The sequence below is a fragment of the Coptis chinensis genome, chromosome 8, assembly GCF_015680905.1.
Source record: "Coptis chinensis isolate HL-2020 chromosome 8, ASM1568090v1, whole genome shotgun sequence".
Taxonomy (NCBI): Eukaryota; Viridiplantae; Streptophyta; class Magnoliopsida; order Ranunculales; family Ranunculaceae; genus Coptis; species Coptis chinensis.
The window spans coordinates 97,369,453-97,393,533 of NC_141463.1; the positions used below are offsets into that span (position 1 = coordinate 97,369,453).

Genomic DNA, 24,081 nt, shown 5'->3' on the forward strand with positions numbered 1-24,081 from the left:
CACATAGTTGTTTGAATGGATTAAAATGTAGCATTTTTTTTAGTTTAAGTAGTGTGCAACAAATTTACTAAAAATTTGGTGTGTGGGGCAATGGAACAAATTTCTAAAGGCAAAATGTTCTTTTTTGGTTGAAAAGTTGGAACTGGCCATGAGATGATATTGAGTAAATTCAAAACTTTGAATGAGAACACAATAATTACCATAAAAATTAATAACCATTGTTAGTCATTATTTAATACTAGTATATATAAAACTAATACGCCAGGAAAAATTGTGTTAATTAATACAAATCTTTTAACCGGCCTATATATAAAACTTGATTAAAACAATTTGTTAGGAAATTAAAAGGGGTTAGCGATGAAAACAAGAATCATGATTTGTTAGAAATTTTTTATATGTATAGTTATGATTATTGAGCAAGTTTTTAAAAGAGCCAGTACATATGTATGGGTCTACTTTCTAGTATATATATATACTGCCCCGAAAAACAAAGTTATTGTTTTTTTGTTATTTGTTATCCAAATACATGTGCAACGGTCAACACCATGAATTAAAAAAAAATGATGTAAATAGGAGTAGCTAGTGTGCTTTTAGCTTGAACCATAGAAGGGATGGAGCAGGTTGTTGCTCCCTCGCTCCAATAATCTTTTTGTACTTTTTCTTTCTGTATTTTAATAGATTTCCAACTTACCAATGCAAGCAAATAAATAAAATGATGTAAATCAATAATTTTAGTAGAAATTGGTGAATAAACAAAACTAATTAACTAATATGTTCCATAGTAGCAAACTAGTGTCCCATAACAACCATGTCTTGCTCAATAAATTCATCTTCCTCCGGTGGTGCAACATTGGCCTTTGGCGCTGGTGGGTGTATATTTTCAGCCCTCAGCTCTTGCTCTTTGTCCTCTACGTCAACTTGTTCTTTGCGAGGTGGCTCATTGCCTTGCCTACATTGCTCCTCTGGTGCGCAACCTCCTCTGAATCGGTTAGCTGGTATCTCTGGACATTTCTCTTTCTTACATGGGATTTTATATTTGCCCATACCACCATAACTGATAAATTTATTGTCAGTAGTTATACTCCTTGCTTCCAACAGGAGTGAAGAAACAAGACATGCAACAATGCATAGTAAGAACACCTTACTTATGTTGGAGCAAGCCATTGTTCTTCACGTTTGAAGTATTTGCATATGTTGGAAGCAAATGTGGATTAATAAGTTTTGGTATATATATATGAAAGGTATATATGTTCTTCATGCCAATTTTAACTATGCTTTTTTTAGGGGGTTTTGATTGTGGGACAACCACCACACTTTTGATTGAATATGTAAGTGTAGTTAGGACCTCAGGATGACAAATATATGACCGGGTCATAAGGCATTTGTGAATTACCTTTTACTTCATCTCATCATCTTATTTTGGTTTGTATGGTTTAGGGGAATGTCTAAGTTTGGGAACTGGATGAGGATAATGTGGAATCCGAAAAGGTTAGTGCCTCCAAATTATGGTCAAACATTTGGGGCAATATTTTTCGGTTGAGAACTCCTTATAACATGTCTACCCAATGATTTAATTTGAAGAAAAATTCATGGCGGGCTCGTGGTCAAGGTGATTTCAAAACACATTGGTTCAATTTTAGAACTTTTGCTACCTACACTCACTAGCTCACGGAGGAATGTAACTTCAATATATATATATATATAAAGTAAAACCTTTGCAGATTTAAATACTAAGGCAACGTAAGCATTATTTGGATCATGGCATCTTGGTGCACAATGTCAGCGCACTCTTTTATTTTATTTATTTATTATTTTGTCCAAAGTTTTTCTAGACAACTATATATGCTAAAAATTTAGAATATTCAGTTGGATCGATATATTCCAATCCGGCCATTACATTTTCAATCCACAGCGAAGTTCCGTAATAAGTTAAGCCTCAAAGTTTTGTGGTCATCCGCAGGGAAGCCAATAAGATTACCTTAAGGTTCAATTCGTGTATATATATATGTGGATGCCTACCACACTTCATATGCTCATGTATAATTTCCACCCTTGGTACTCTCTTAAAATGAACTCTTATATGTTACTAGCAAAATGGACGTGCTCTGGACATGAATGACAAATAAATCTTGTTGGAGAGTACGTGAATATGAACACATGTACAGGTGTAATAGATATACACTAATCCGAAAAAAGGGGAAAATTAATATGTATGACAAATATTTATTCTGATTAAAATTGATAGTTTGGCATAACTTTTCAAACCTCTTTTGTTTGAAAATGTTGTTAATAATGAATCTTACAAAGCCATATAATTGTTGCATATTCATTTCATATATGAGTTTGGCATTGAAATAGTTGCTACATAATCCAAAAAGAATAGAGGATTGTATAAACACAACATTACATGGAGTATGACATCCAATTCAAAGCTTATGTAAACAATTCAGTAGAACGTGAGACTATTGTGCTCTAGTGTTCTTGATGGAGTGTAGGTTCTTCATCAAATTACCAACTCATACACCACGTTCACAATAATCGTACGGATATCCATGGATTCAAAATGAAGAAATGGTACACAAATCTATAGTGTTGGTGCATCTCATTTGACTGTAACAATGAGAAATACCATTGTTCAAGAATTTGGTATAGACTATAGAGTAGAACAGGTATTACACATGTTGATCTTTGTCAAACATCAACGACGTGTCAGTTTTAGTGACCTGAGCTCCATGATTAATCGAGTTGTTGCTGCCATCAGGTATGAGCACCTCTGACCTGAAGTAGAAAAATTCCAGCTCAGAATGTACTAATAAAATTTATTAAACCAATAATTAAATTTCAAAACAATACACATATCTTTCTACTATATACTTCCCCTCTTTGTTTATCCAAGTTGCAGAAACCCAAACTGCAATGCAAATTGTATAAGTTTTTAAGTCGGAAGATGACATGCGTGCAATGCATGTGAATGTCAGGATGATGTAATTGTATAGTATACGAAGGTTGGTTAGAAACTATTATTATGCAGCTATAATTTTGAAATTGAAGCGCCTAATGCACCATGGCGCAGTGCTTTGATGATAGCTGACTAAGTAATAATTTATGAAAAATTATGTAGCACCATTTCACCAAGGCCAAGATACCTAGGAACAAATTTACTGCCATATAACATCACAAATGCCACACACTTTGAGAGCAAAAAATTTGTACTGACAAAGTAAACAATAAATCTAACACTATCGTCTATAGACAATTGAGACCTAACAACATAAAACAAATAGTGAAGTAAACTGAAGTTAAATGGAGATGGTGTAATTTAGTCTGACCTCGTTACGTAATCAAAATTGCAATCCAAGGTTGCTGAATCTGAGTATGGCTTTGTAAACAACGTTTCGAGTATAGCATCCATTTAAGTCATGTAAAGCTCCATTATTGACCACATCTTGGTTTTTATTTTTTCTTTTTGTTGTTTTGAGACTCCTCGTGACATGTAACTGCTCATGACTAAACACATGGTCCAGTAAGTAGATACCAACATATAAGTATGTAGAAACATAAAACACCAAATAACACTATTATAGCATGTGATGTCAAAAGGAAACAAAAAACATTTAATAGAAAGAAAAAACTAATTACCTGTTGGAAATTGCTGAGGGAGGCCAAAAATGGATCCTCCAATCCAAACACTATACTTTCTCTCAGGAGGTGCAACCACTTTAATCTTCATGCTGCTTGGTGCAAGAGCAGTGATCATGTTACTCGTACAGTCTGCAATGCTAGGGAACATAGTAGATGCACCACTAAGAACAATGTTTCCATATAAATTAAATCTTTAATTTTCTAATATCAACATCACACTTAATGATTGAGTTGTAGGTGGTCTCTTGAATTCCAGTAGCTTCGATCCCAATTAGCGAGGGTTGGAAGAGAACCTAAGCGGACTTGAAACGCTCAGCTCCAATGGTGATTACTTGACCATCAGGGAGCTCGTAACTCTTTTCAATTGAGGAGCTGCTCTTTGCTGTTTCAAGTTCCTACTTGTAGTCAAGAGCTACATATATAGGCAAGCTTCTCTTTCTACTCACTTGTCTGCCAAATTTCGTTTCGCAAAGTCAAGACAAATGATGATATGGGGAGAGCGTAACCTTCATCAAATGGGGACTGTGTGACAGACTCCATTACCAGAATTTAGCACGATACCTGAAAAATAAAAAATAAAAATATTTATCACAGTTCCCAAATGACAGGAGTGAGGTCAGATAAGGTTGTTTTCAATCCTAAAAACACCAACCTGTTGTACAATCATTGGCATAGAGAGAAAGAATAGTCTGAATTGTAGCATACATGGCAGGGACGTTGAACGTTTCATACATGGTTTGTGTCATTTTCTCCTTGTTGGCTTTGGGATTAAGAGGTGCTTCGTTAAGAAGACAGGGTGTTCCTCTGGAGCCACACAAAACTCATTATAAAAGGTATGATGCCATATTTTGAAACAATAATTACATAGCTAATAAGCATTCTAAGTTACCAACTAACCGAAACATCCCATTAAAAGTATTGAGTTTTTTTCTCTAAATGCCATCATGCACAAATTCATATAATAATACTTAAGAGTTCAAAGTTGCACAATGAAAAGAAAAAACCTAACCAACTAACTGAAATGAATTGGATGACAATGAACTAAACAATGTTGGTGTAGTTATAATCTACTTGGGTCAACGGTTGAATACTCACTCTAAAATTTGCTAGAACTACCCAAATGGTTAGCCTGAAATTGCACTACGAAGGAACCATTATCTTTCACAGTTCATCCTACGTTCCAAATTCTGATCCAACACACCCAAGTATCCAACACTCTCATAAACCTAAAACTATATATTTTTAAAATAAATTATTTGTTATCAAGATGTGACGACCCATTGAAAGTATCCACTAACATCGAAATTTAGTTTACCAAGATGCTCATGATGTACTGTACTAATATGGTCTAAACTAATATAGATTTTCCAAATTGAACCCAACATAGAGAGGAAGGATCATCTTCTTAAGGTGGAAGTATTAGAATGAAGAAGAATAAGCAAGAAAAGGTTCATTTTTTTGGTATATACAGTAACTAATATTCTATCTTGGTTGTGTCTCGATTCCAAACAAGCGAGTACTTATTTTGAAGTCACATAAGATGAATCAAATCAAAGTACTTGTACCCTGGAAGTCACTGGAAATAATATTTGAAGGATAAAATAAAAGAAACCAATTATCACGTGTACATAAAAAGAGAAAGGAATTGAACCTTCATTGATGGGCTTAGGTATGAGTTTGTCTATGGAGACCGCTGTCCAGTGTTCTTGACTTGTGAAGATCCGAAGAGGATTAAAACGACAAACTCTAGCAGTATGCTCATATTTTAATCCATGCTTGAAGCTAGTATTGCTCACTAACACACAAAAGTAAAGAGAGGAAGAAAGATAATTAGTGGATTAGCAAATGAGTGGAATAAACAGTTAGCACATCAATAAGTGTGCTAGCAGCATAACAGATCACAAAAACACAGTGGTAGACTTATAGCATTATTAAGGCATGGTGATTCAACCCATGGACAACTAAGTTGCCAAAATAAAATAATAACATGGAGTGGTGAACCACATGCACAACCATTCCCAAATTCCTTGGTAGACTTTGTCTACAAAGTACACAACAATACATAATAGTTACTGAGAAGTACCAAAAACTGTGTTTTAAACCCCGTAGAGATATTACATTTGGGTCAATTATGTGTTTAATATATGTAAATTAATTGTATTTTCATGTTTTCAGAGATTTCAACAGACAACGATAAAATACACACAAAACTTGCGTTTTAACAAAAAATATAATCGAATAAAGCTTGGACCTGAAATCTTCAATATAAGCTCATTTAAAGCTCCAAAGTGCCAGCCAGCTAAAGGAGAGATTTTCGGGTAAAAAACTTGGTCAAACTGACCTAAATCAGGCCGAAAGACAGGAGAAAACTTCAAACGGCGATATCTTCAGTCTCCTAACTCTGATTGAAGCATATGACCTGTCAAAATAATCAGTGTAGAAAACTCTACACAACGGTATATTGCTTCTACAAAATGGACATATGGTTTGAAATCAGAGATAAAGCCAAGCACGTTTCTATTCATCGAAGACGATGTAGATATTTTATATTTTTTATTATTTAACTTTTTGTAAAGTCAAAAGATGAATAGTTCTTAATAGTGTCAAATAGTCATTCCTTAAAGTCAAAAAGTTGAATAGTGATCAAATCTCAGTCGTTGGATTAGATTTCTGAGATTCGATTACGACCGTCCATTAAACTATAAATAGAAAGAGTATAATTTTAGTTTTTTTCATGGAATGGTTAGCATTCCATCAGTAGGAGTAGAGTAGTTTATTGCTTTCCTAGTGTAATGAAGAATTTAATTTCCAGTTTTTAATTAAAATATTTTTAATTCAGTTTTATTTTCTGTTAATTAGAATAACAATTTAGTTCTATGATCTCAGAGTAGAAACTCTGCCCGAGTGAGGATTATCTCTGTTAGGGAGGGTGTTTCGATAATTATAACGATTAGGAACCGAGTAAGTTCACCCAGAGATGGGGTTCTGAATCAATTCCACGCACTAATAATGCTCGTTCAGAGATGAAGAGTCGTTATTAGGGATAAAAAATCGAGACTAACTCTTTTAACGGAGATATGATTCGCTCAAACGGATTTTCTTTCTTCGAAATCAAAGTCTATTTTCTTTTATTTTCATCATTTTCTTACCTAAATTCACTTTCACAAATTCACGTGATCATATTAGTTTTGTTTATAAATAACATTTTGCAATTTTATTGAAAAACGAACGAAATGACAAACTCAACCGCTGTTTTACAGACAGATCAATGGCGCCACTGCGTTTTTAGTAAAATTAGCAAAATAATTAATTTGATCGCATACATTGATCAAATTCATTTCTTCTCCCTCCACATATTTTTCATTTTCCAGACTTAAAAAACACACACACACACACATCTTTTTCTTTTTCTTTCTTCTCTTCTCTCCCCCATTTTCATTTTTCATTTGCCCTCTTCTCCTTCTCTGCGACCCCTCTTCTCCTCTTCACCAACATCAATCAATAAAAATCAATTATCATGTTCGTCCCATTTTTTTTTCTTCCTCCTGCTTCTCCTTTCTTCTCTATTTTTGCTTCTCCTTGTTTCTTCTCCTCTCCGAACGACATACTTACTGATTGATTGAATTCGTGCAGGTGAATTAGATGCTCGCTGGTGGAAATTGTTTGGTATGATGGGTGCTGCGTGGACTGAAGCCAATGGTGGTTAATTGGTGAAGCTCAAACGATGGTGGTGGTTCGGTTAGGATGTAGTGGTGGTGATTTGGTGCCGCTGATGGTTGTTGTAGAGATGGTGGCCGGCATGGTCTCTGTTTGGGGTGAGTTGAATTGGTGGTGCTACTGCCAATTTATGATGAAGCTAGAGTGGTGGCTGGGTGTATGTAAACTAGTGAAGTTATGCTAAGAAGGTGGAGATGAGGCAACCAACGACAGGTGTTGTGTGTGGAGTGTTGGCTGCGTTAGTGGTGAAGACAGTGGGACTTTGTTTGGTGGTGGTTGATTTGTGAAAGTTGGTGGTGAAGCTTGCATCTATCGAGGTGGTTGTTCTTTGTGTTAAGTGGTAGTTGTGCTGTGGTGGTGGGTGTTGGTATCATGAAGTAGGTAGGCGTCTGTGTTGTTGGTGCTACAACAAGGTGTTGCTACTGCTTCCAATTGTTGTTGATGTCACGACCGTTAAATATTTTTCAAGGATTTGCATCCAATTTCTAATTTTCCATTAGTTATTCTCTGACGTTAGTTTAATACAGTTGCATCCAGTTTTCGATTTATAGTTAATTACTTTTTGAGTTTAGTTTATTGCATTTGTATAAAGTTTCCGATTTCCCGTTAATTACTCTTTGAGCTCAGTTCAATGTATTTGAATCCAGTTTTTGATTTCCTTTTAATTATCCAATGTGGTGTGTAATACCAATTTTCTACTTATCCATCTGTACTGTCCTTGCAAGCATGACATAAAAATAAATTATGCTTAATTTACTATATTGGATCATCAAAGATTATCCAGTTCCCTATTTTCCGTTAATTATTCTTTAAATTATATACCTGGCTCACTATGTGGGATCTTCAAAGATTATCTACGAACGGGTCCTGTCATATTAATTATTCTAAAAAATATATGCAACTATATATGCATAATTATTATATACAGATATTATATTGCTCATTCTCCAAATTTCTTATAACATGAAAACCTCGCGCACTCTCTATTAAAAAAAATAACTCACCATTGATAAAACTTTTTAACTTCATTTGTTGTTTAATAATAGAAGTTTGATTGGAGTTTTGTGCAATTGTCTAATAAGATGAAGTTCATATTGAAGCTACTTGAATAGCAAGGTGTTCCCAATTATACGAAAAAAGATAAGATAAACACTGTTTTAAATGCAAAACTATACTTATCGAGACATTTCTACAACATATAACACAATTATATTTTGAGGTTAGTTCAATGCATTTGTATCCAGTTTCTGATTTTCTGTTATTTATATTTTGAGGTTAGTTCAATGCATTTGCATCCAATTTCTAATTTCTTGTTAATTATTCTTTGCTGTAGTTTAATGCATTTGCATCCAATTTCCAATTTCCTGCTAATTATTCTTCGAGCTCAGTTCAATGCATTTGCATCCAGTTTCCGATTTCCCATTAATCATTTTTTGAGATTAGTTTAATACATTTGCATCCGGCCAATTTCCAATTTCTCGTTTATTATTCGATGAGGTTGTATTTGCATCTAGTTTCTGATTTCATGTTAATTATTGTTTGAGGTTAGTTCAATGAATTTGCATCCAATTTCTGATTTTCCATTAATTATTTCTTGAGGTTAGTTCAATGCATTTGCATTAAATTTATTTTTTTAAATTAGTTTAGTGTAGTTGCATCCGGTTTCTGATTTCCCGTTAATTATTTGTAAAGATTAGTTTCATGCATTTGCATCCTGTTTCCAATTTATAGTTATTTTTTTTAGGTTAGTTCAATACAGTTACATTCAGTTTCTGATTTTTCGATAATTTAATCTCTGAGGGTTAGTTCAATACATTTGTATCCAGTTTCTGATTTCCCGACAATTATTTGTTGGTGTTAGTTTGATATATTTGCATTCAAGTTTTGATTTCCCGTTAATTATTCTTTGAGGTTAGTTTAATGCAGTTGTATCAATATTCTGATTGTCCATTAATTAATTTTTAAGATTAGTTTAATGCTTGCATGTGCATCCAACTTCCGATTTTTCGTTAAATATTATTTGAGGTTAGTTCGATGCATTTGCATCTAGTTTTCTATTTCTCGTTAATTGTTCTTTGATGTTAGTTTCATACAGTATTATATATATTTGAAAATATTTGTTATTATTGGGGGGGGTTCCAGTTGGTACTATATATTTTGTGATGTTAGTTTTTGTATAATTTAATTTTCCACATGTAATTTGTTTTAGTTTGGTTTGGTATATAATTTATTTAATCCCAACGTCTACTTTAACTAAATCAATAGTTATATAATTTATTTAAGCCAACGTCCGTTTTAACTAAATCTTGTTATTCTGTTAAAATTGAAAATTATAAAATTCATAAATTTAATTAGAATATGTCGTAATTATTGTGGCCTGTGGTTTTTGAAATCTTTAACTATGACTAAATTTTACACCTCAAATTGATTCAACTTTATTTGTTAGGCCCATATATATAGTGCATACAATACAATTTTATTTGTTTTTGGTGTACACTATTACTTATTTTATGATTAATTTACTTTTTTTTCTTTTTTTCCCAGTCACATGTGTGGTTAACAAATGCATAAAGTAAATGTTCAAGCAACTCAATTCATTTTTTCCTTTGTTCTTTCATAGTTTCATTATCATTTTCTAGAAAGAAACTTTGTTATGTTAAACTTGACCTGAGATTAGTGTGGAAACTATTCTTTGTGGCGTAAGGGTTTTAGGAAAATCATTTTTGGTTGAAAATATTGTTTTTTGCAATTTAATTTTTTTTTAGGTTAGTTCAATACAGTTGCATCCAGTTTCCGTTTTCCGGTAATTTAATCTCTGAGGGTTAGTTTAATGCATTTGCATCCAGTTTCCGATTTCTCGACAATTATTTGTTGGTGTTAGTTTGATGTATTTGCATCCAAGTTTTGATTTCCCGTTAATTATTCTTTGAAGTTAGTTTAATGCAGTTGTATCAATATTCTGATTGTCCATTAATTAATTTTTAAGATTAGTTTATTAGTTTAATGTTTGCATGTGCATCCAATTTTCGATTTTCTGTTAAATATTATTTGAGGTTAGTTTGATGCATTTGCATCTAGTTTTATGTTTCTCGTTAATTGTTCTTTGATGTTAGTTTCATACAGTATTATATATATTTGAAAATATTTGTTATTATTGGTTTTTTTTTTCCAATTGCTATTATATATTTTGTGATGTTATTTTTTGTATAATTTAATTTTCCACATGTAATTTGTTTTGTTTTGGTTTGGTATATAATTTATTTAAGCCCAACGTCTATTTTAACTAAATCAATAGTTATATAATTTATTTAAGCCAACGTCTGTTTGAACTGAATCTCGTTATTCTGCTAAAATTGAAAATTATAAAATTCATAAATTTAATTAGAATATGTCGTAATTAATTATTATGGCCTGTGGTTTTTGAAATCCTTAACTATGACTAAATTTTACACTTCAAATTGATTCAACTTTATTTGTTATGCCCATATATATAGTGTATACAATACAATTTTATTTGTTTTTGGCGTACACTATTACTTATTTTATGATTAGTTTGTTTTTTTCCCCTTTTTCCCAGTCACATATGTGGTTAACAAATGCATAAAGTAAATGTTCAAGCAATTCTGTTGTGACCTATCTCTTCTCCTCCTCTCCTATTCTATTTATAATCCCCCTACTCTCCCTTGGGCCCTCCATCTGTCCATTCATCTCTCGGTCTATGGATTGCCACGTGGTAAGTTCCCGTACGACGTTAGGGTTTCGCCCTTGCTCCTGCTGGGCACGTGTCCAGATGGTTCAATTCCATGTCAGCTAGCCTTCCGCGTCGCGGCTCTCCGCTATCGGTCCTTGGTTCTCGGCCTCCATACTTGACTCCCGTGTCCCCGGTCTTAAATAACATGCCCGTCATCCCACACCCAGTCCTCTTCCTAGATCCATTACCCGCCGGACCCTCGGCCCTCATAAATTGGGTCGCTACAATGCCCCCTCTCGAGTCCGCGAACCTCCTGAATGTTTGTGGGCTCGAGAACTCAAATTACCTACCTTTTTCCTTGGCTTCTGTTGCACGCCTTTCTATCAATGGCGCACGTGTCCCCCGCGTACTTGGTTCGGGTCGCCTCGTTTCCTGCTCCTCCACGTGTCACCTTTCCTCGGTTGTGACGGCTCCTTGGTTTTCGATCCTATTCCTTTCCCCTTTTACCCCCTTCACGCTTCAACTTCCACTCACTTCTTCTTTCCTTCTCATTTCTTTCTCACCTTTCTTCTTCTTCCTTACCAGACGCCATTTTTGAACTCTCTCCTTTCTTCCCACACTACTCTTCCGCCCCATTTTACATTCGACCCCTTCCCCTTTCTAGTTTTTCCCCACTCCTCCACTCTATATATCGCCCGCTGCTCAAGCGTTTGCCTCCTCTCTTTGGATTCTTTGACCCGGGTTGGTAATCTTTTTCTCTTTAACTTTTGCATTTCTTTTCGTGAACCGTTCATATTCCTTAGCTCTCTCCCATGTCGGATTCCCAATCCGACGGTCCGACTTCCTCGCGGTCATATGCGGAGGAGTCTTCTCTCCTCCGCTTGATCCCACCACGGCCCCCTCCACCACTGGGCGGCCTTTCAAACTTCCACCGCCCCCCCACGCTCCCGTCGACCTAATCTGGAAGCGATTAGGGTTGGCTATGGCATCCCAGACGACATCCTCCTCGAGCACGTGCCCGACGTGACTCACTTCCCTCATTTGGTCCCCCCCAAACCTGGGTGCCTCGTGGTTACAGTTGGCCAAATTGTCTTTGGCTTGCGATTACCGCTGTCTCGACTAGATGTCGAAGTATGTAACCACTTCAACATTCCACCCTGCCAGGGTATAGGCAATTTTTGGCGTATCATGTATGCCGCGAACTATTACAACCTCCACCATGAGCCCCAAATAGTCCTCCCGCGACATAATTTCTCACTATTACATACGCAAGAGTACCAAAGATGTGGCGTTGGATACCACTCTTTTCTGCGTCCGTCGTCTCGTAAAGCTTGATCCTTCATTCTCAAACTCACCACCTCGGACAAAACTTGGCATCACTACCCCCTCAGATGTCTCTAGTAATTTCTTGTCCGCGGATGTTCCATGAAGTGACTCTCAACCATCTCACCTTTTCCGCTTTCGCGGTGAGTTAAACTCATCGCCTCTCTTTCTTATATTGACTATGCTGCAAACTCACTCCTTATCTTTATTTCTCTCTTGTGCAGGTTGGAAGTCTGACTCCAAATCCCGATTTTACGTCGGCTTGAAGTCCGCAATCTTTGAACAAATCCGCAATCTGGGCTCTTCTCAATCTGAAGTCCTCGGCATAGATCCCTCCCACGGTACCCCCTTATTGACTAACCCCTCTCTGCACACCTTGGGCAAATATTCAGCTCCATTTTATCGTCCACCGCCCCCCAAAGAACAAAAGCCTCGTCCTTCACCGCCCTCACTATCCGCCTCCCATCCTTCCCAAAGTAAACCCCGCTGGCGGCTTCACAAATGATAACCACCAAGTCTCGGGTTCGCTCGGGCTCTAGAGGAGATAGTCAGAAGGTCCACTGCCCACCTTCCTTCTCCGCCCCGCCAATATACATCTCCTTCCTTCCGCTCCCTTGCTGATTGGGACGATCAATATATTCCTCCAACTTCCCCTCCAGCCGACTCATCGCCTCCCCCCATGGACGTCTCCAAGATTAAGCTGTTCGACAGCGACTCTGACGATGAAGTGACCGAAGTCCCCAACTCCCGCGCTGTCCCGGCCTCAGCTGTCCCCCACACGTCCGCGGATCTCTCGTCTGAAGAGCCCCCCATAAAGCGGTCGTCGTCTCTACCATGAAGCCTTTTATGCGCTCCTCCGCCCTCTCCACATCTATCGGTCCGGCAAAGAAAAATTTCGCTCTCTCCCCGGGTCCGCAGCTCCAAAACTTTCCCCCACTTCAAGGTCGCGTCTTTCGGTCAATGTAGAGATTACGCTCTAGAAAAACCCTCATTGTGGCCTCGCCATGTTCTACGGCCCCATCTTCCCCGCGACTTGGCTTATGCCGATTTCGGGACCTTTGAACAAAGATCGCGACCTCTCCGTATGCTACCTGGGAGAAGGTATGTCTCTCTTGCCCACCTTTCACTTTCTGCTTTGCTCCTTATTCTGACTGCTCTTCCCTTGCTAGGTGAGCTTGGACATGGCCTATATGATCCGCGGCCTCTTCTCTTCCCTGAATTCTGTGGAATCCTTAGAGAAGGAGGTCGGCGGCCCCAATGGACTAAGGGCCACCTGTGCACGCCTCCAAGATGATCTGTCAGCCGCGGACATGGCCAAACTTCGAGCTGAAAATGAATTGAGGACCGCTGAAGCTTCCCACCAGGCCTTTATGGACGGAGTGAACGACCGTTTAAGCAAACAACGGGAAGCCCTTGTCCTCCAACATAAGGAGAATACGGCCGCTCTCCTTATGCAACACACTCGGGACATGGAGCACCGCGGATAAGCTTCAAAGCTCAAAGGTCGACAAGCGTGTGGCCAGAAGTTTGGCGAGGAACATCTTGGCGTTTAAAAGAAGGCCGACTCCTCCCGAAAAGCCTCCCTCCCATGTCGGAAGATCCGGTGATCCACGGTCCCCATTGCCACAGAAAGAACTGTTTCAGGTCGGTTGACGCGTTGCCCCCTCGATCTGCCGCACGAAGATTCTCGTTTGTGAGGCCGCCTCCCCCGGCCCCGACTTCGAGTGCTCGACCATGTTCCTCTTTGTCAAGATCCATTTGCGGACTTTAGACTAGCCCCACGTTGGTCGCCGTTATTGTACTAGCTATTTTGTAATTGACTTTTCCAACTAAGTGTGCCATTGATCTTATTTTTTCTTTCCCTTTTTACTTGTGTGTTGGTTTGATTAAGAACTGTTTCACTCTTCTCGATTATATGTATGATCTCTTAGTTTTAATTGCTGTTTTGTCTGACATGCTGATGTTCGTCCTTTCCTGCCTCTATTCTTTCTCATTTCGTCATTCTCTACACTGGGGCCTTCTCTCTTCTTGCCCCCACGTGTGATCCACGCCTCTCGCTCGGGAATGTCTCTTTTCCCTTCGGAGTCACTCGTCGACTTCGACTTCCATCAGGGCAGCTCAACCTGCCGTGGACCCGATTTAAACACTTCGACCGCGGAAGGCTCCTCCCCACCGCGACCTCTTTTTGGAGTGGCTTCGCCTACCGCTGGGCTTCTCTCTTTGCCCCCGGTGCAGCGTATGCCTTTCTTCCGCGGAAGGCTCTCTCAGATCCGCGGCTCTAACTTGAGGTGGACCTCTTGTCCTCGGGCGTCTCTTGCCCTCAACCGTGTTTAGCCTGACTGTTACAGTTTATGCAGGATGGCGAAATTTACTCCTCAAAAGTGCCATTGTATTATATATTTACAAACAGCTCCAGTGTATCATTCTGGACTTTCGTTACATTCAAACATAAAACTTTTTTAACATTCTCACATTCCATGGCTTTTCTAGCACTTTTCCTTCCGCTGTTCTTAGCTTGTAAGTACCAGCTCCCCCTATGTCGACCACCGTATAGGGCCCCTCCCAGTTCGGCCCGAGCTTTCCGTCATTCTCTCTCTTGGTCCTCTGCGTCACTCATCGCAATACGGCATCCCCTACTCTAAACTGTCGCGGCTTGACTCTCTTGTTATAACGTCTCTGAAGGCTGCGGTGATATTCCTCTAGTTTGATTAGTTTGATTACCAAGATCTCTTCTCTCTTCGCTAAAGTCATATCCATTTGTCAATATGCCCCTCGTTAAATTTCGTCTCCACCGCTCTTTGTCCTCATCGTGGCTGCTACCATTTTCCGGGAATCACGGCCTCGACCCGTAAGCTAAAGAGAAGGAGTTTCCCCTGGTTGACGTTCGAGGCGTGGTCCCTCAGATGCCCAAAGAACATGACTCCGGTTCATCGCCCACACTCCTTTCTTATCCTCTAGCTTCCTTTTTGAGATTGTTCATAATGGCCTTTGTTGGAAGACTACGCGCATTGCCTTCAAGATTATATGGGCCGAGAACCCCGCTTCACCTTTGTATGCTTGCAAGAACGCCTTCACAGGGACCCGTGAACTGGGTTCCATTGTCCGCTATGATAATATATGGCAACCCAAATCTACAGATGATATTCTCCCACAAGAACTTGATCACATGAGTTTCCTTGACCTGTTGCAGGGCCACTACCTCGATCCATTTGGTGAAATAATCTGTGGCCGCCAACATGAATCTCCTCTTGCCGGTAGCCATGGGCAGCGGACCCACTATATCCATTGCCCACATCGCGAAAGGCCACGGACTTGACACACTATGTAATGGTTCCGCTGGTGCAAAGATCATCTGAGCGAACTTCTGGCACTTCTCACATCGTTTAGCGTAGTCCACGGCATCCTTTTTCATGTGTGGCCAAAAGTAGCCCTGTGATATCAATCTGTGCGCTGTTGTTCTGCCCGCTGAGTGACTTCCGCAATCTCCCCCATGCAACTCCGCCAGCACTTCTAGGGCTAACTTCGGCCCGAGACACTTTAACAAAGGCCCACTGAAATTCCTTCGATATAGCTCCCCCTCTATGAGCACGTATCTCCGAGACGTCTGCTCCAGTCTCCTTTTCTCCTCCTTTATCTTTCACCACGTTCCTCGACAAAAACTCTTTGATGGGTTTAATCCAACCCCCCTTCTTCCTCCTCCGCCCGACATATCTCCCGCCATTCTTTCCTCCCCCTCCTCCTCGTACTAGGTTTCTCCAATCGCTTTTACCTTTATCACTCTCTTTGGATTCGGGGATTGCGGCAACCACGCATTATGCTAGGCGCGGCATGTCCGTTTCACCGCGCCCAAGTGTATGAACTTAACCTTCGCAAACCCGACGGCCCCCTTTGCAAAAGACTTTCAAATATTTTACCATGCGTGGGCACCGCGCCAGAAACCCCCATTTGCTTGACACACTACCAAATTTGAGTTGGAATACACTGTCAATTCTTTCACCCCCACATCCTCTGCCATTCTCATGCCCGCTATTACTGCCTCATACTCTGCTTCGTTATTTGATGCCGCGAACCCTAACTTCATAGTTAATTCTATTAAATTTGTTTTCTCGGCGTGACTCAACATCGCCCTATCCCACTACATTATTGTTCCGTGGTGACCCATCAACAAAGACTCTCCATCCATTCCTCCGATCCCAGGGGTCCAACCAGTCCTGTTCCATGACCCTTTCCGGCTCCATGACCATCTCTTCCCCCTAGGTGGGGTCCTCCGCTGGAAACTCTGCTAAGAATTCTGCCACCGCTGCTTTTCCATTTGTTCTAATCTGAGCATCAGATCTCGTGAAGAACTCAACATTACTGCCCATTTCAGCATCCTCCCCGACTTCTCAGCTTTCAATGCTTGCTTTAGAGGCAGATTTGTCACCACCACTACAGCGCCTCAAAGTAAAGGTTTCAACTTCGGGTCGAGAACACCAATGCCAAGGCATATTTCTATTCTACTATATCGGGTCTCGGCTTCCTTCCAAATGTTTGTTTTACTTTGGAAGTACACCGCTTTTCTAATTTACCCTCAATTCTAACTAGTACCGAAGCTAATGGCATATTCCGCGGACCCCCAAATATAAGTACAACTTCTCCCCGTTCCGTCCGGCGACAACATAGGAGCCTTTACCTAAATAACTCTTCAACTCTTGAACGCCTCCCACACTCCGCGGGTCCATTCAAATCCCGAAGTGTTTCAAAGAACCGATACAACGGCCTACACTTATCCATGACTTTGAGATAAACCTATTCAAAGCCGCGACCCTTCCCGCAAGTCTCTCGCGACCTCCTTGACATCCCGGAGGCGGCATGAGATCTCCACTAGGGCTCTTATCTGCTTCGGGGTTGGCTTCTATTCCCCGTGAGTAACTATGTATCCGGTGAACTTCCCCGTAGTGGACGCCGAACGCATTTCTCCTCGATTGCTTTTAAATTGTACAACCGCAGTATTTTAAACGCCTCTTTCAAACCCTCTAGATTTCTTTCTTTCCCGACATGGTCTTCCACCATGTCGTCTATGTAAATCTCAATCCCCTTTCGGATCTTGCTTTCGAACATTTTCTCCCCGAGCCGCTGAAAAGTGGCCCCGGCATTCTTCAATCCAAACGGCATTCTTGTGTAACAATACGTCCCACCTTCCACTACAAAGGCTGTCTTTTCCTGATCTGGCCCATACATGGCCACCTGGTTATATCCCATTGATGCGTCCATGAAAGAAAACACTTTAAACCCTGCAGTTCTATCCACTAGCTCGTCTACTCTCGGCATGGGGTAGCTGTCTTTGGGACATTCTGAATTCACGTCAGTGAAGTTGACGCACATCCGCACCTTGCCATTCTTCTTAGGTATCGCTACCACATTTGACAACCAATCGGTAAACGACACCTCTCGTATTATACCTGCCCCTTTCAACCTCAAGGACCTCTTCGCGAATTTCTCGGGCGCACCTCGGTCTAATTCCTCGTGATCTTCGTCTTATCGGCTTCGTCCTCCCTCATATGTGTAACCTTATGACATGGGAATTCGGGTCTAATCCGGTGACTTCCTCGATCATCCATGCAAACACATCTTGGTTGGCAGACAAGAACCAGATTAATTTGCTCTTCCATTCCTCGCACAGCCGGACCCCATCGATGTGAACTTCTTCACCGCCCTCCCCAAATTCACTACCTCTATCTCATCCAAGGTCTCGGTCCTTCGTTAACTCCGCCGGACCTCCCTAACGGGTAATCAGAATTGCTATATGCCGCCTTCTTCTTGGAACACAAGGTCTCTTCCTCGACCCGCGGATCAATCTCTTCACCGTATTTTTGGTGGCTGTTTTTGCCGACACCTGATCCCTCACGGACCTCGTGATATCCGGCAGGGGTAGGGAACCGAATCACTTGGTAGTAGGTGGAGGGAACCGCTTTCATCTCGTGAATCTACCTCCTCCCCGTGATGGCGCAGATCGAAGTCGGCATCCACCACCTTAAATCTTGAAAACAACGTAACGGGTCCCATGTCACCGGAGCAAGAGCTCCCCGCGGTTTCTGGTCATGCTTCCATTGAACCCATACAAATTTGTTGGTGTGGTCTCACCGCTTCCTTTCTATCTTCATTTCTTCCATTGCCCTCTAAAAAAAATCCACAAAGACCGCCAAGTAGATCCACCAACACCCTCTTTTACTATGTAATTTCCTATAGTCACCGTGGATCACCAACGCCGCCCCTCACGCGGAGTCGATGGTTCGGAGGTCCGTGACGGTGAACGTTATACTCTTCCTTCCTTTTCCGGCCTAGTAATCCGCCGCGACGCCTCTGCTGTCTCATGTACTGCCAGACACTTGCCGCCGCCTTTATTCTCGTCAGCGTGTGCATCAGGGCTCAATATCTCTCCATCAAGATCACGTTGATCGTTCCTAGTATCCTCCCCCGGGTAGCCGCTCCCTTTTTTCCTCTTCCGCTATAAACTCCTTCAACAATCCTTTCCTATCATCCTCTCAATTAACCATCTTAATGCATAGCAGCCGCTCATCTCATGATTGTGTATTTGATGATAGGCGGGTTTGCCTTGTACCTCCATCGCTTGGTTCGTGGACCCTCATACCCTCGCAAATTCTGAATCAACCGTAGTATTTCACTCAACGATTTATTCATTGGCAAGCACTTGCTCTTCCTCGCGATAGGGCTTTTTGTCTCGACTCTCCTCCTAGCCTCTTCGGCTTTCGGTCAGCGACGAATACCTTCGATATCCGGCCGCCCCTTTGTCGAGGGCTCATATCGCCGACGCCTTCGCCTTTGTCCAATGATAACACCGCCTTTCCCTGGCCTTCTCTCTTTCCTCGCGATGGTGTCCTCATACCCGATGTATTTCTCCACCCTCGCATACAGTCCCCAGAATGTTGCTATCTCATTCTTTGCTACCGACTCATGTACTTTTGTTCCCGCGAACCCTCTCGAAGCTATCACCGCCATCCTTTCGCCTAGATTCTCCACTTTCAAAGTCTCCTCACTTGAATCTACACAAGAAATCTCTCACCGATTTCGCAGACCGGGCTTTACGTTGAACAAGGCCGCTGATGTCCACCACACGCTTTTCCGTGTATGGCGGATCAATGAACCGCCCAACCCCCCGAAAAGTTATTAATACTCTTAAGGTCGCCGATCCCCAAAAGATAGCACAGTTAAGCATCGTCGATTTCAAAATGTCGATCAAGCCCGCGAAAAGCAGTTTCCCCTTGCCTCGCGTTGACCAACTTGTCGACCAACTGTGGTCCTTAGGCTCCTCTCCTTTATGGATCGCGTCTGATTGGTACAACCAAATCCCAGCTCATGGGAAGATCAAAGAAGACTTAGTTCATTCTGAACAAGGGATCCTATTCTTCTGGCGTCCTCCCGTTCGGTCGAAGAAGGCGGAGCGACATACCAACGCTGGTCACTAACATGTTCCAAGACATGTTAGGCGACACTATGGAGGTCTACATTGACGACATGGTTGTCAAAAAAAAAAAGCTGGTGATCACCTCACCCGCCTCGAACAAGCGTTCTCAACCTACCGTGCGGGCATGAAGTTGACGGAGAAAATGCCTCTTTGGGCCCCTCCGTAAGTTTTAGGCATCCCGTGTCGCGATAGGGATCGAGGCAAATCGACCCGATCAAGGTGTTCTTAGATATACCCGATCCACGCATTCAAAGCGGATCTGAGGAAATTAGCCGGGAATAATTTAAAGCGTTCTGTTGGACGTTCTATCGAGGGGCCCGGATAAGTGTAGATCCGTTCCTTCTGGCTCACCCGAAAAGGCGTTTCATGGAAGCGATCAATGTCATCATGCATTAAAGCTACTCTCAAAAGATCTATCTCGCCCTCCCGTCTTATGCAAACCAATATATGGAGAGACAGCGGGGCTTTATCGTTATCGATTTAGCCGTATTCATTCTCTTTAAAGGAGAACAATTCAGAGAAGCCGATCTACTTCTAATTTGTAAGACACTCCATGACCCGAAAAATTAAGCATTCTGGAGCGAGCCTTGCTTTGTTGTTGTTTCCGCCGGGAAGTTCGAGGGCGTACTTTTCGGTGCACATCAAATCAAAGTTCTTACCAGGCCTTCCATTGAAGAAAGTCCTTCACAAAGAAAACAAGACTACTCGAATGGCGGTTTGGTAGAAGAACTGCGGAGAACACCGCGTAGAGTTCGTCCCCGCAACCTCAAAGGTCAAAAAATTAGCCCGATTTCCTAGCAGATTTCCGGTCGAGGACCCCAACCAGGAACAAGAAATCCGAGCTCGGACACAAAAACGAAAGTCAAATCACGGTCTCTCTTTGTGGATGGTTCGAGTAATCTCGGTGGAAGTGGCATCGAGTCGTCTTAGTTTCCCCGGAAATATGATTGAAAAGTCGATCCGCGATTGACTTTGCAACTTCCAATAATGATGGAGTCACGAAGCTAATTAGGGGACTAAGGATGGCGGCTGCGGCTTCGATTGTCGAAGAGATCAAGTCTTTAGTGACTTCCCTGGTAATTAGATTCGCCCGGTTGCAAAAAGAGTACTACTACCCACGAAGGTAACCTTTCCAAGTATCTTCGGGTTGTTCATCGGTTATTGCCTTCTTTTAGCGGTACACATACATCATTTCGCGGGGAGGAGAACATGCCTTGAGCATAAATTAGCTTACTTGGCTACCCGGACCCACGCGTTCCCGACAAGTTCTCATAGAAATTCGTCGATCGACACGCATACCAAGTCGACCACACCTTGATGATAAGCGACCTATTTCCTCTCCGCCCGGTCGGTTGAGCCAAACATGGATCGCGACCCATCATCGATTATATCCGGACGCACGCCCCGGAGGGGCGTACCAAAGGCGAAGCCGAGTCCCATATCAAGCTGCGGACGTTATTGTTTAGTCAAAACAAATTGTTCGGGGAAATCGGAGGTATGGCCGCACTTACGATTGCATTACCCGAGCGAGTCGATTGATTTTTGCGAAATCCACGAAGGAGGAGAATGTGGAAATCACGCGTTGGTCGACCTCGTTAGCTCACAAGGCCATCTCTCGAGGATATTTTTGGCCCTGATGCAGATCGATGCTAAAGCGTACGTCCTGAATGTCTCAAATGCGAAGCGTTCGACCTGATATCATCCAACCTTTCGCTTAACCGATCGGCGCATAGCGAGGCGGTGGCCATTCACATGTGGGGCATGGACATTATGGGACCATTCATCCCACGGAAAGTCGCGGCTTCCGCTTTTGTCCTAAACCCGAACCACTACTTCACCCAATGGGATTGAGGCCATTCCTCTAGCACACCGCGTCAAAGAGTCCCATGTCGAAACTTCATCTGGACTCACATTATCACCAGATTTGGTTTACCACACACTAGTAATGGACAATGGGCCTCGATTCAAAGGCCGAACGGTCGAGTTTCTAGCGAGTGGAAGATCATTCATGCGTTCTCTACTCCGCGATGCGGCTCGGAGTAATGGCGAGGGAAGCCGATAACAAAGCAATCTGGAAAATCTAAAGAAAAGATCGAAAGAACAAAAGCCGTTAGCCAAATCGGGACAAGGAAAATATTACGTGGGCTCACCGCACCCCCTGATCCGATCTAGCACCGTGAATCACCATTCTCCTTGTGTTATGGCCGCGAAGCCGTAATTCCTACCGAAATGATCCTCTTACTTCGCTCGAACTTGTAGAATCCGGACCACGACGACTTCCGTTTTAGCGCGAATCGACACCTTTCGAAGAGCGCGATCGAGTCAGCCATCGAGTCGCGTCTTATCGGCAAACTCAAGAAGAACTCCTACAAGCAAAGTACATCCTCGGTCTCTTTCAACTGGCGACCCTAGTGCTAAAAAGACGCCAAGACGACTCGAAGCTAGCCCCAATTGGGAAGGCCCATACATCGTAAAAGCGTTGTAGGCAATGGCGTATTGGATAAAACCCAAGAGGGAAAATTGTTACCTGCGCCCATTGGAATACTTATCTGCTAAAGCGATTTTATCGATAAAGCTTTTCTACCTCGCGGTCTGTTATTTTGGTATTATAAATCTAAGGTCACATTTGTATAATTACTTACTTGTAGTGACTATTCCACCCACAGAAGTCCGGCGTCATGCAGCGGTCATCCGATCGCATTGACGATTATACTCCCCGTTCCACCACTTAGCAGCGCCACCGCTCGCTCGGAGCATACAGACTCTCCCGAGCTTCACAATTACATAGCCTCTACAAGTCTTGTCGCGTCGAGGACCTATATTTCCTAGGATCGACTAAAGCGAGAACGCTCTCAGGTGGCGGACTGACTCTCTGGAGCTTCACGGGCTATAGCCTCTACCACTTCTTGTCGCGTCGAGGACTATATTTCTAGGATCGACTAAAGCGAAGAACGCTCTCCGTGGCGGTCAGACTCTTACACTTCTGGGCTACATAGCCTCTCCAATTCTTATTCGTCGATGACTTATACTTACAAAGATTGGACTCGAAGAGAACACTCTCTGCAAAAGCGGATACTCCGTTATTATCGCCAAACCACATGCCTCATACCGGCGTTAATTCCATTACATATAGGAAATAACATGCATCGCGAGCATAAGCAATAACAATACGATACCAAACGTCCGCGAATGATATATGTTCACCCGTCTGGCTGGGATTACCGGAAATCGGTCGAGGATCATTACAAAATTCACCAAGTATTGAACGCCACTTTCGTGGAAACCCGGTTCTCACGAATGAAAATGCTTTGGCGCTTTCGGGCAAGCACGAAAACACACTCTATTGTTTGCTCGTGATAATAGAGAAAATGTAGACTACACTTTACAACTCAAGACTAACGAGAGTCAAATGAAGATCACCTTATCAATTCTCGGTAATGACATGCTTGTCTTCCGGTCATGCGCTAATTCGAGCGGTATCTTGAAATGACTCCGACATCACACGCGATCTCGGGCTTTCCTTCCTGCCGCAATCGTTTTCCTCGGCGTGTCATACTTTTTCGGTCCAGTAGCGGCATAAGCGATCTGACTTCATTATCGCGCTTCTTCGCTTTTTCGCCACCTTCCGACATTTCTTCAAGATAAGCGATCCCTTGCTTTGAATTCCCTTTCCAAAATCATATCCGTCACCAAGATAAATTTCTCCGGAAACTTCGTTTCGGTACTTGGTGGACATCACTTCTAGTTTCTTCTTGTCCACCCCCACGCAGCTCGCATCAACCCAACTCCACGAGAGGGCTACCACTAGTCTCGATCTGGACTTTACATCATCTTTCAACTTATCATACCACGCAAGAAACTGCGTGAGCGAAGTTAGAACACCGGACTCCACGAGTTTCGGCCTGGCAACAAGGCATCGGAGCTCACCAAACAAGCGCCATATCCATCGCGTCCCCGGTAGGTGTCCCCATGTCCTCGTCCTCCACCTACGCTTTATCACCATCTAGCACAATCCCTTGAACGCTAATGCTATGGGGCCGAGTGGAAGCTCTGATCCGACGTTTCACCATCCGCTTCTTCCCGTCTTCCCTGTAGTAGACTTGGCTCCCCACATCCTTACATTACGGGACGAACTTCTCACCCGTGATCGGCGACCTTGCTTTGGCTTCGTTCGCTTCGGCCGAACGACCAGCCGTTTAAGCCACTCATCGGTGGCGACCTGAACAATACAATGCCAGGGCGA

At 42.0% G+C, this 24,081-nt stretch overlaps 1 pseudogene; it reads right to left on the reverse strand.

Moving 5' to 3' along the window:
* Positions 1–3,631: 3,631 nt before the first annotated feature.
* Positions 3,632–11,686, reverse strand: LOC147484868 (actin-66-like; annotated as a pseudogene).
* Positions 11,687–24,081: the final 12,395 nt, after the last annotated feature.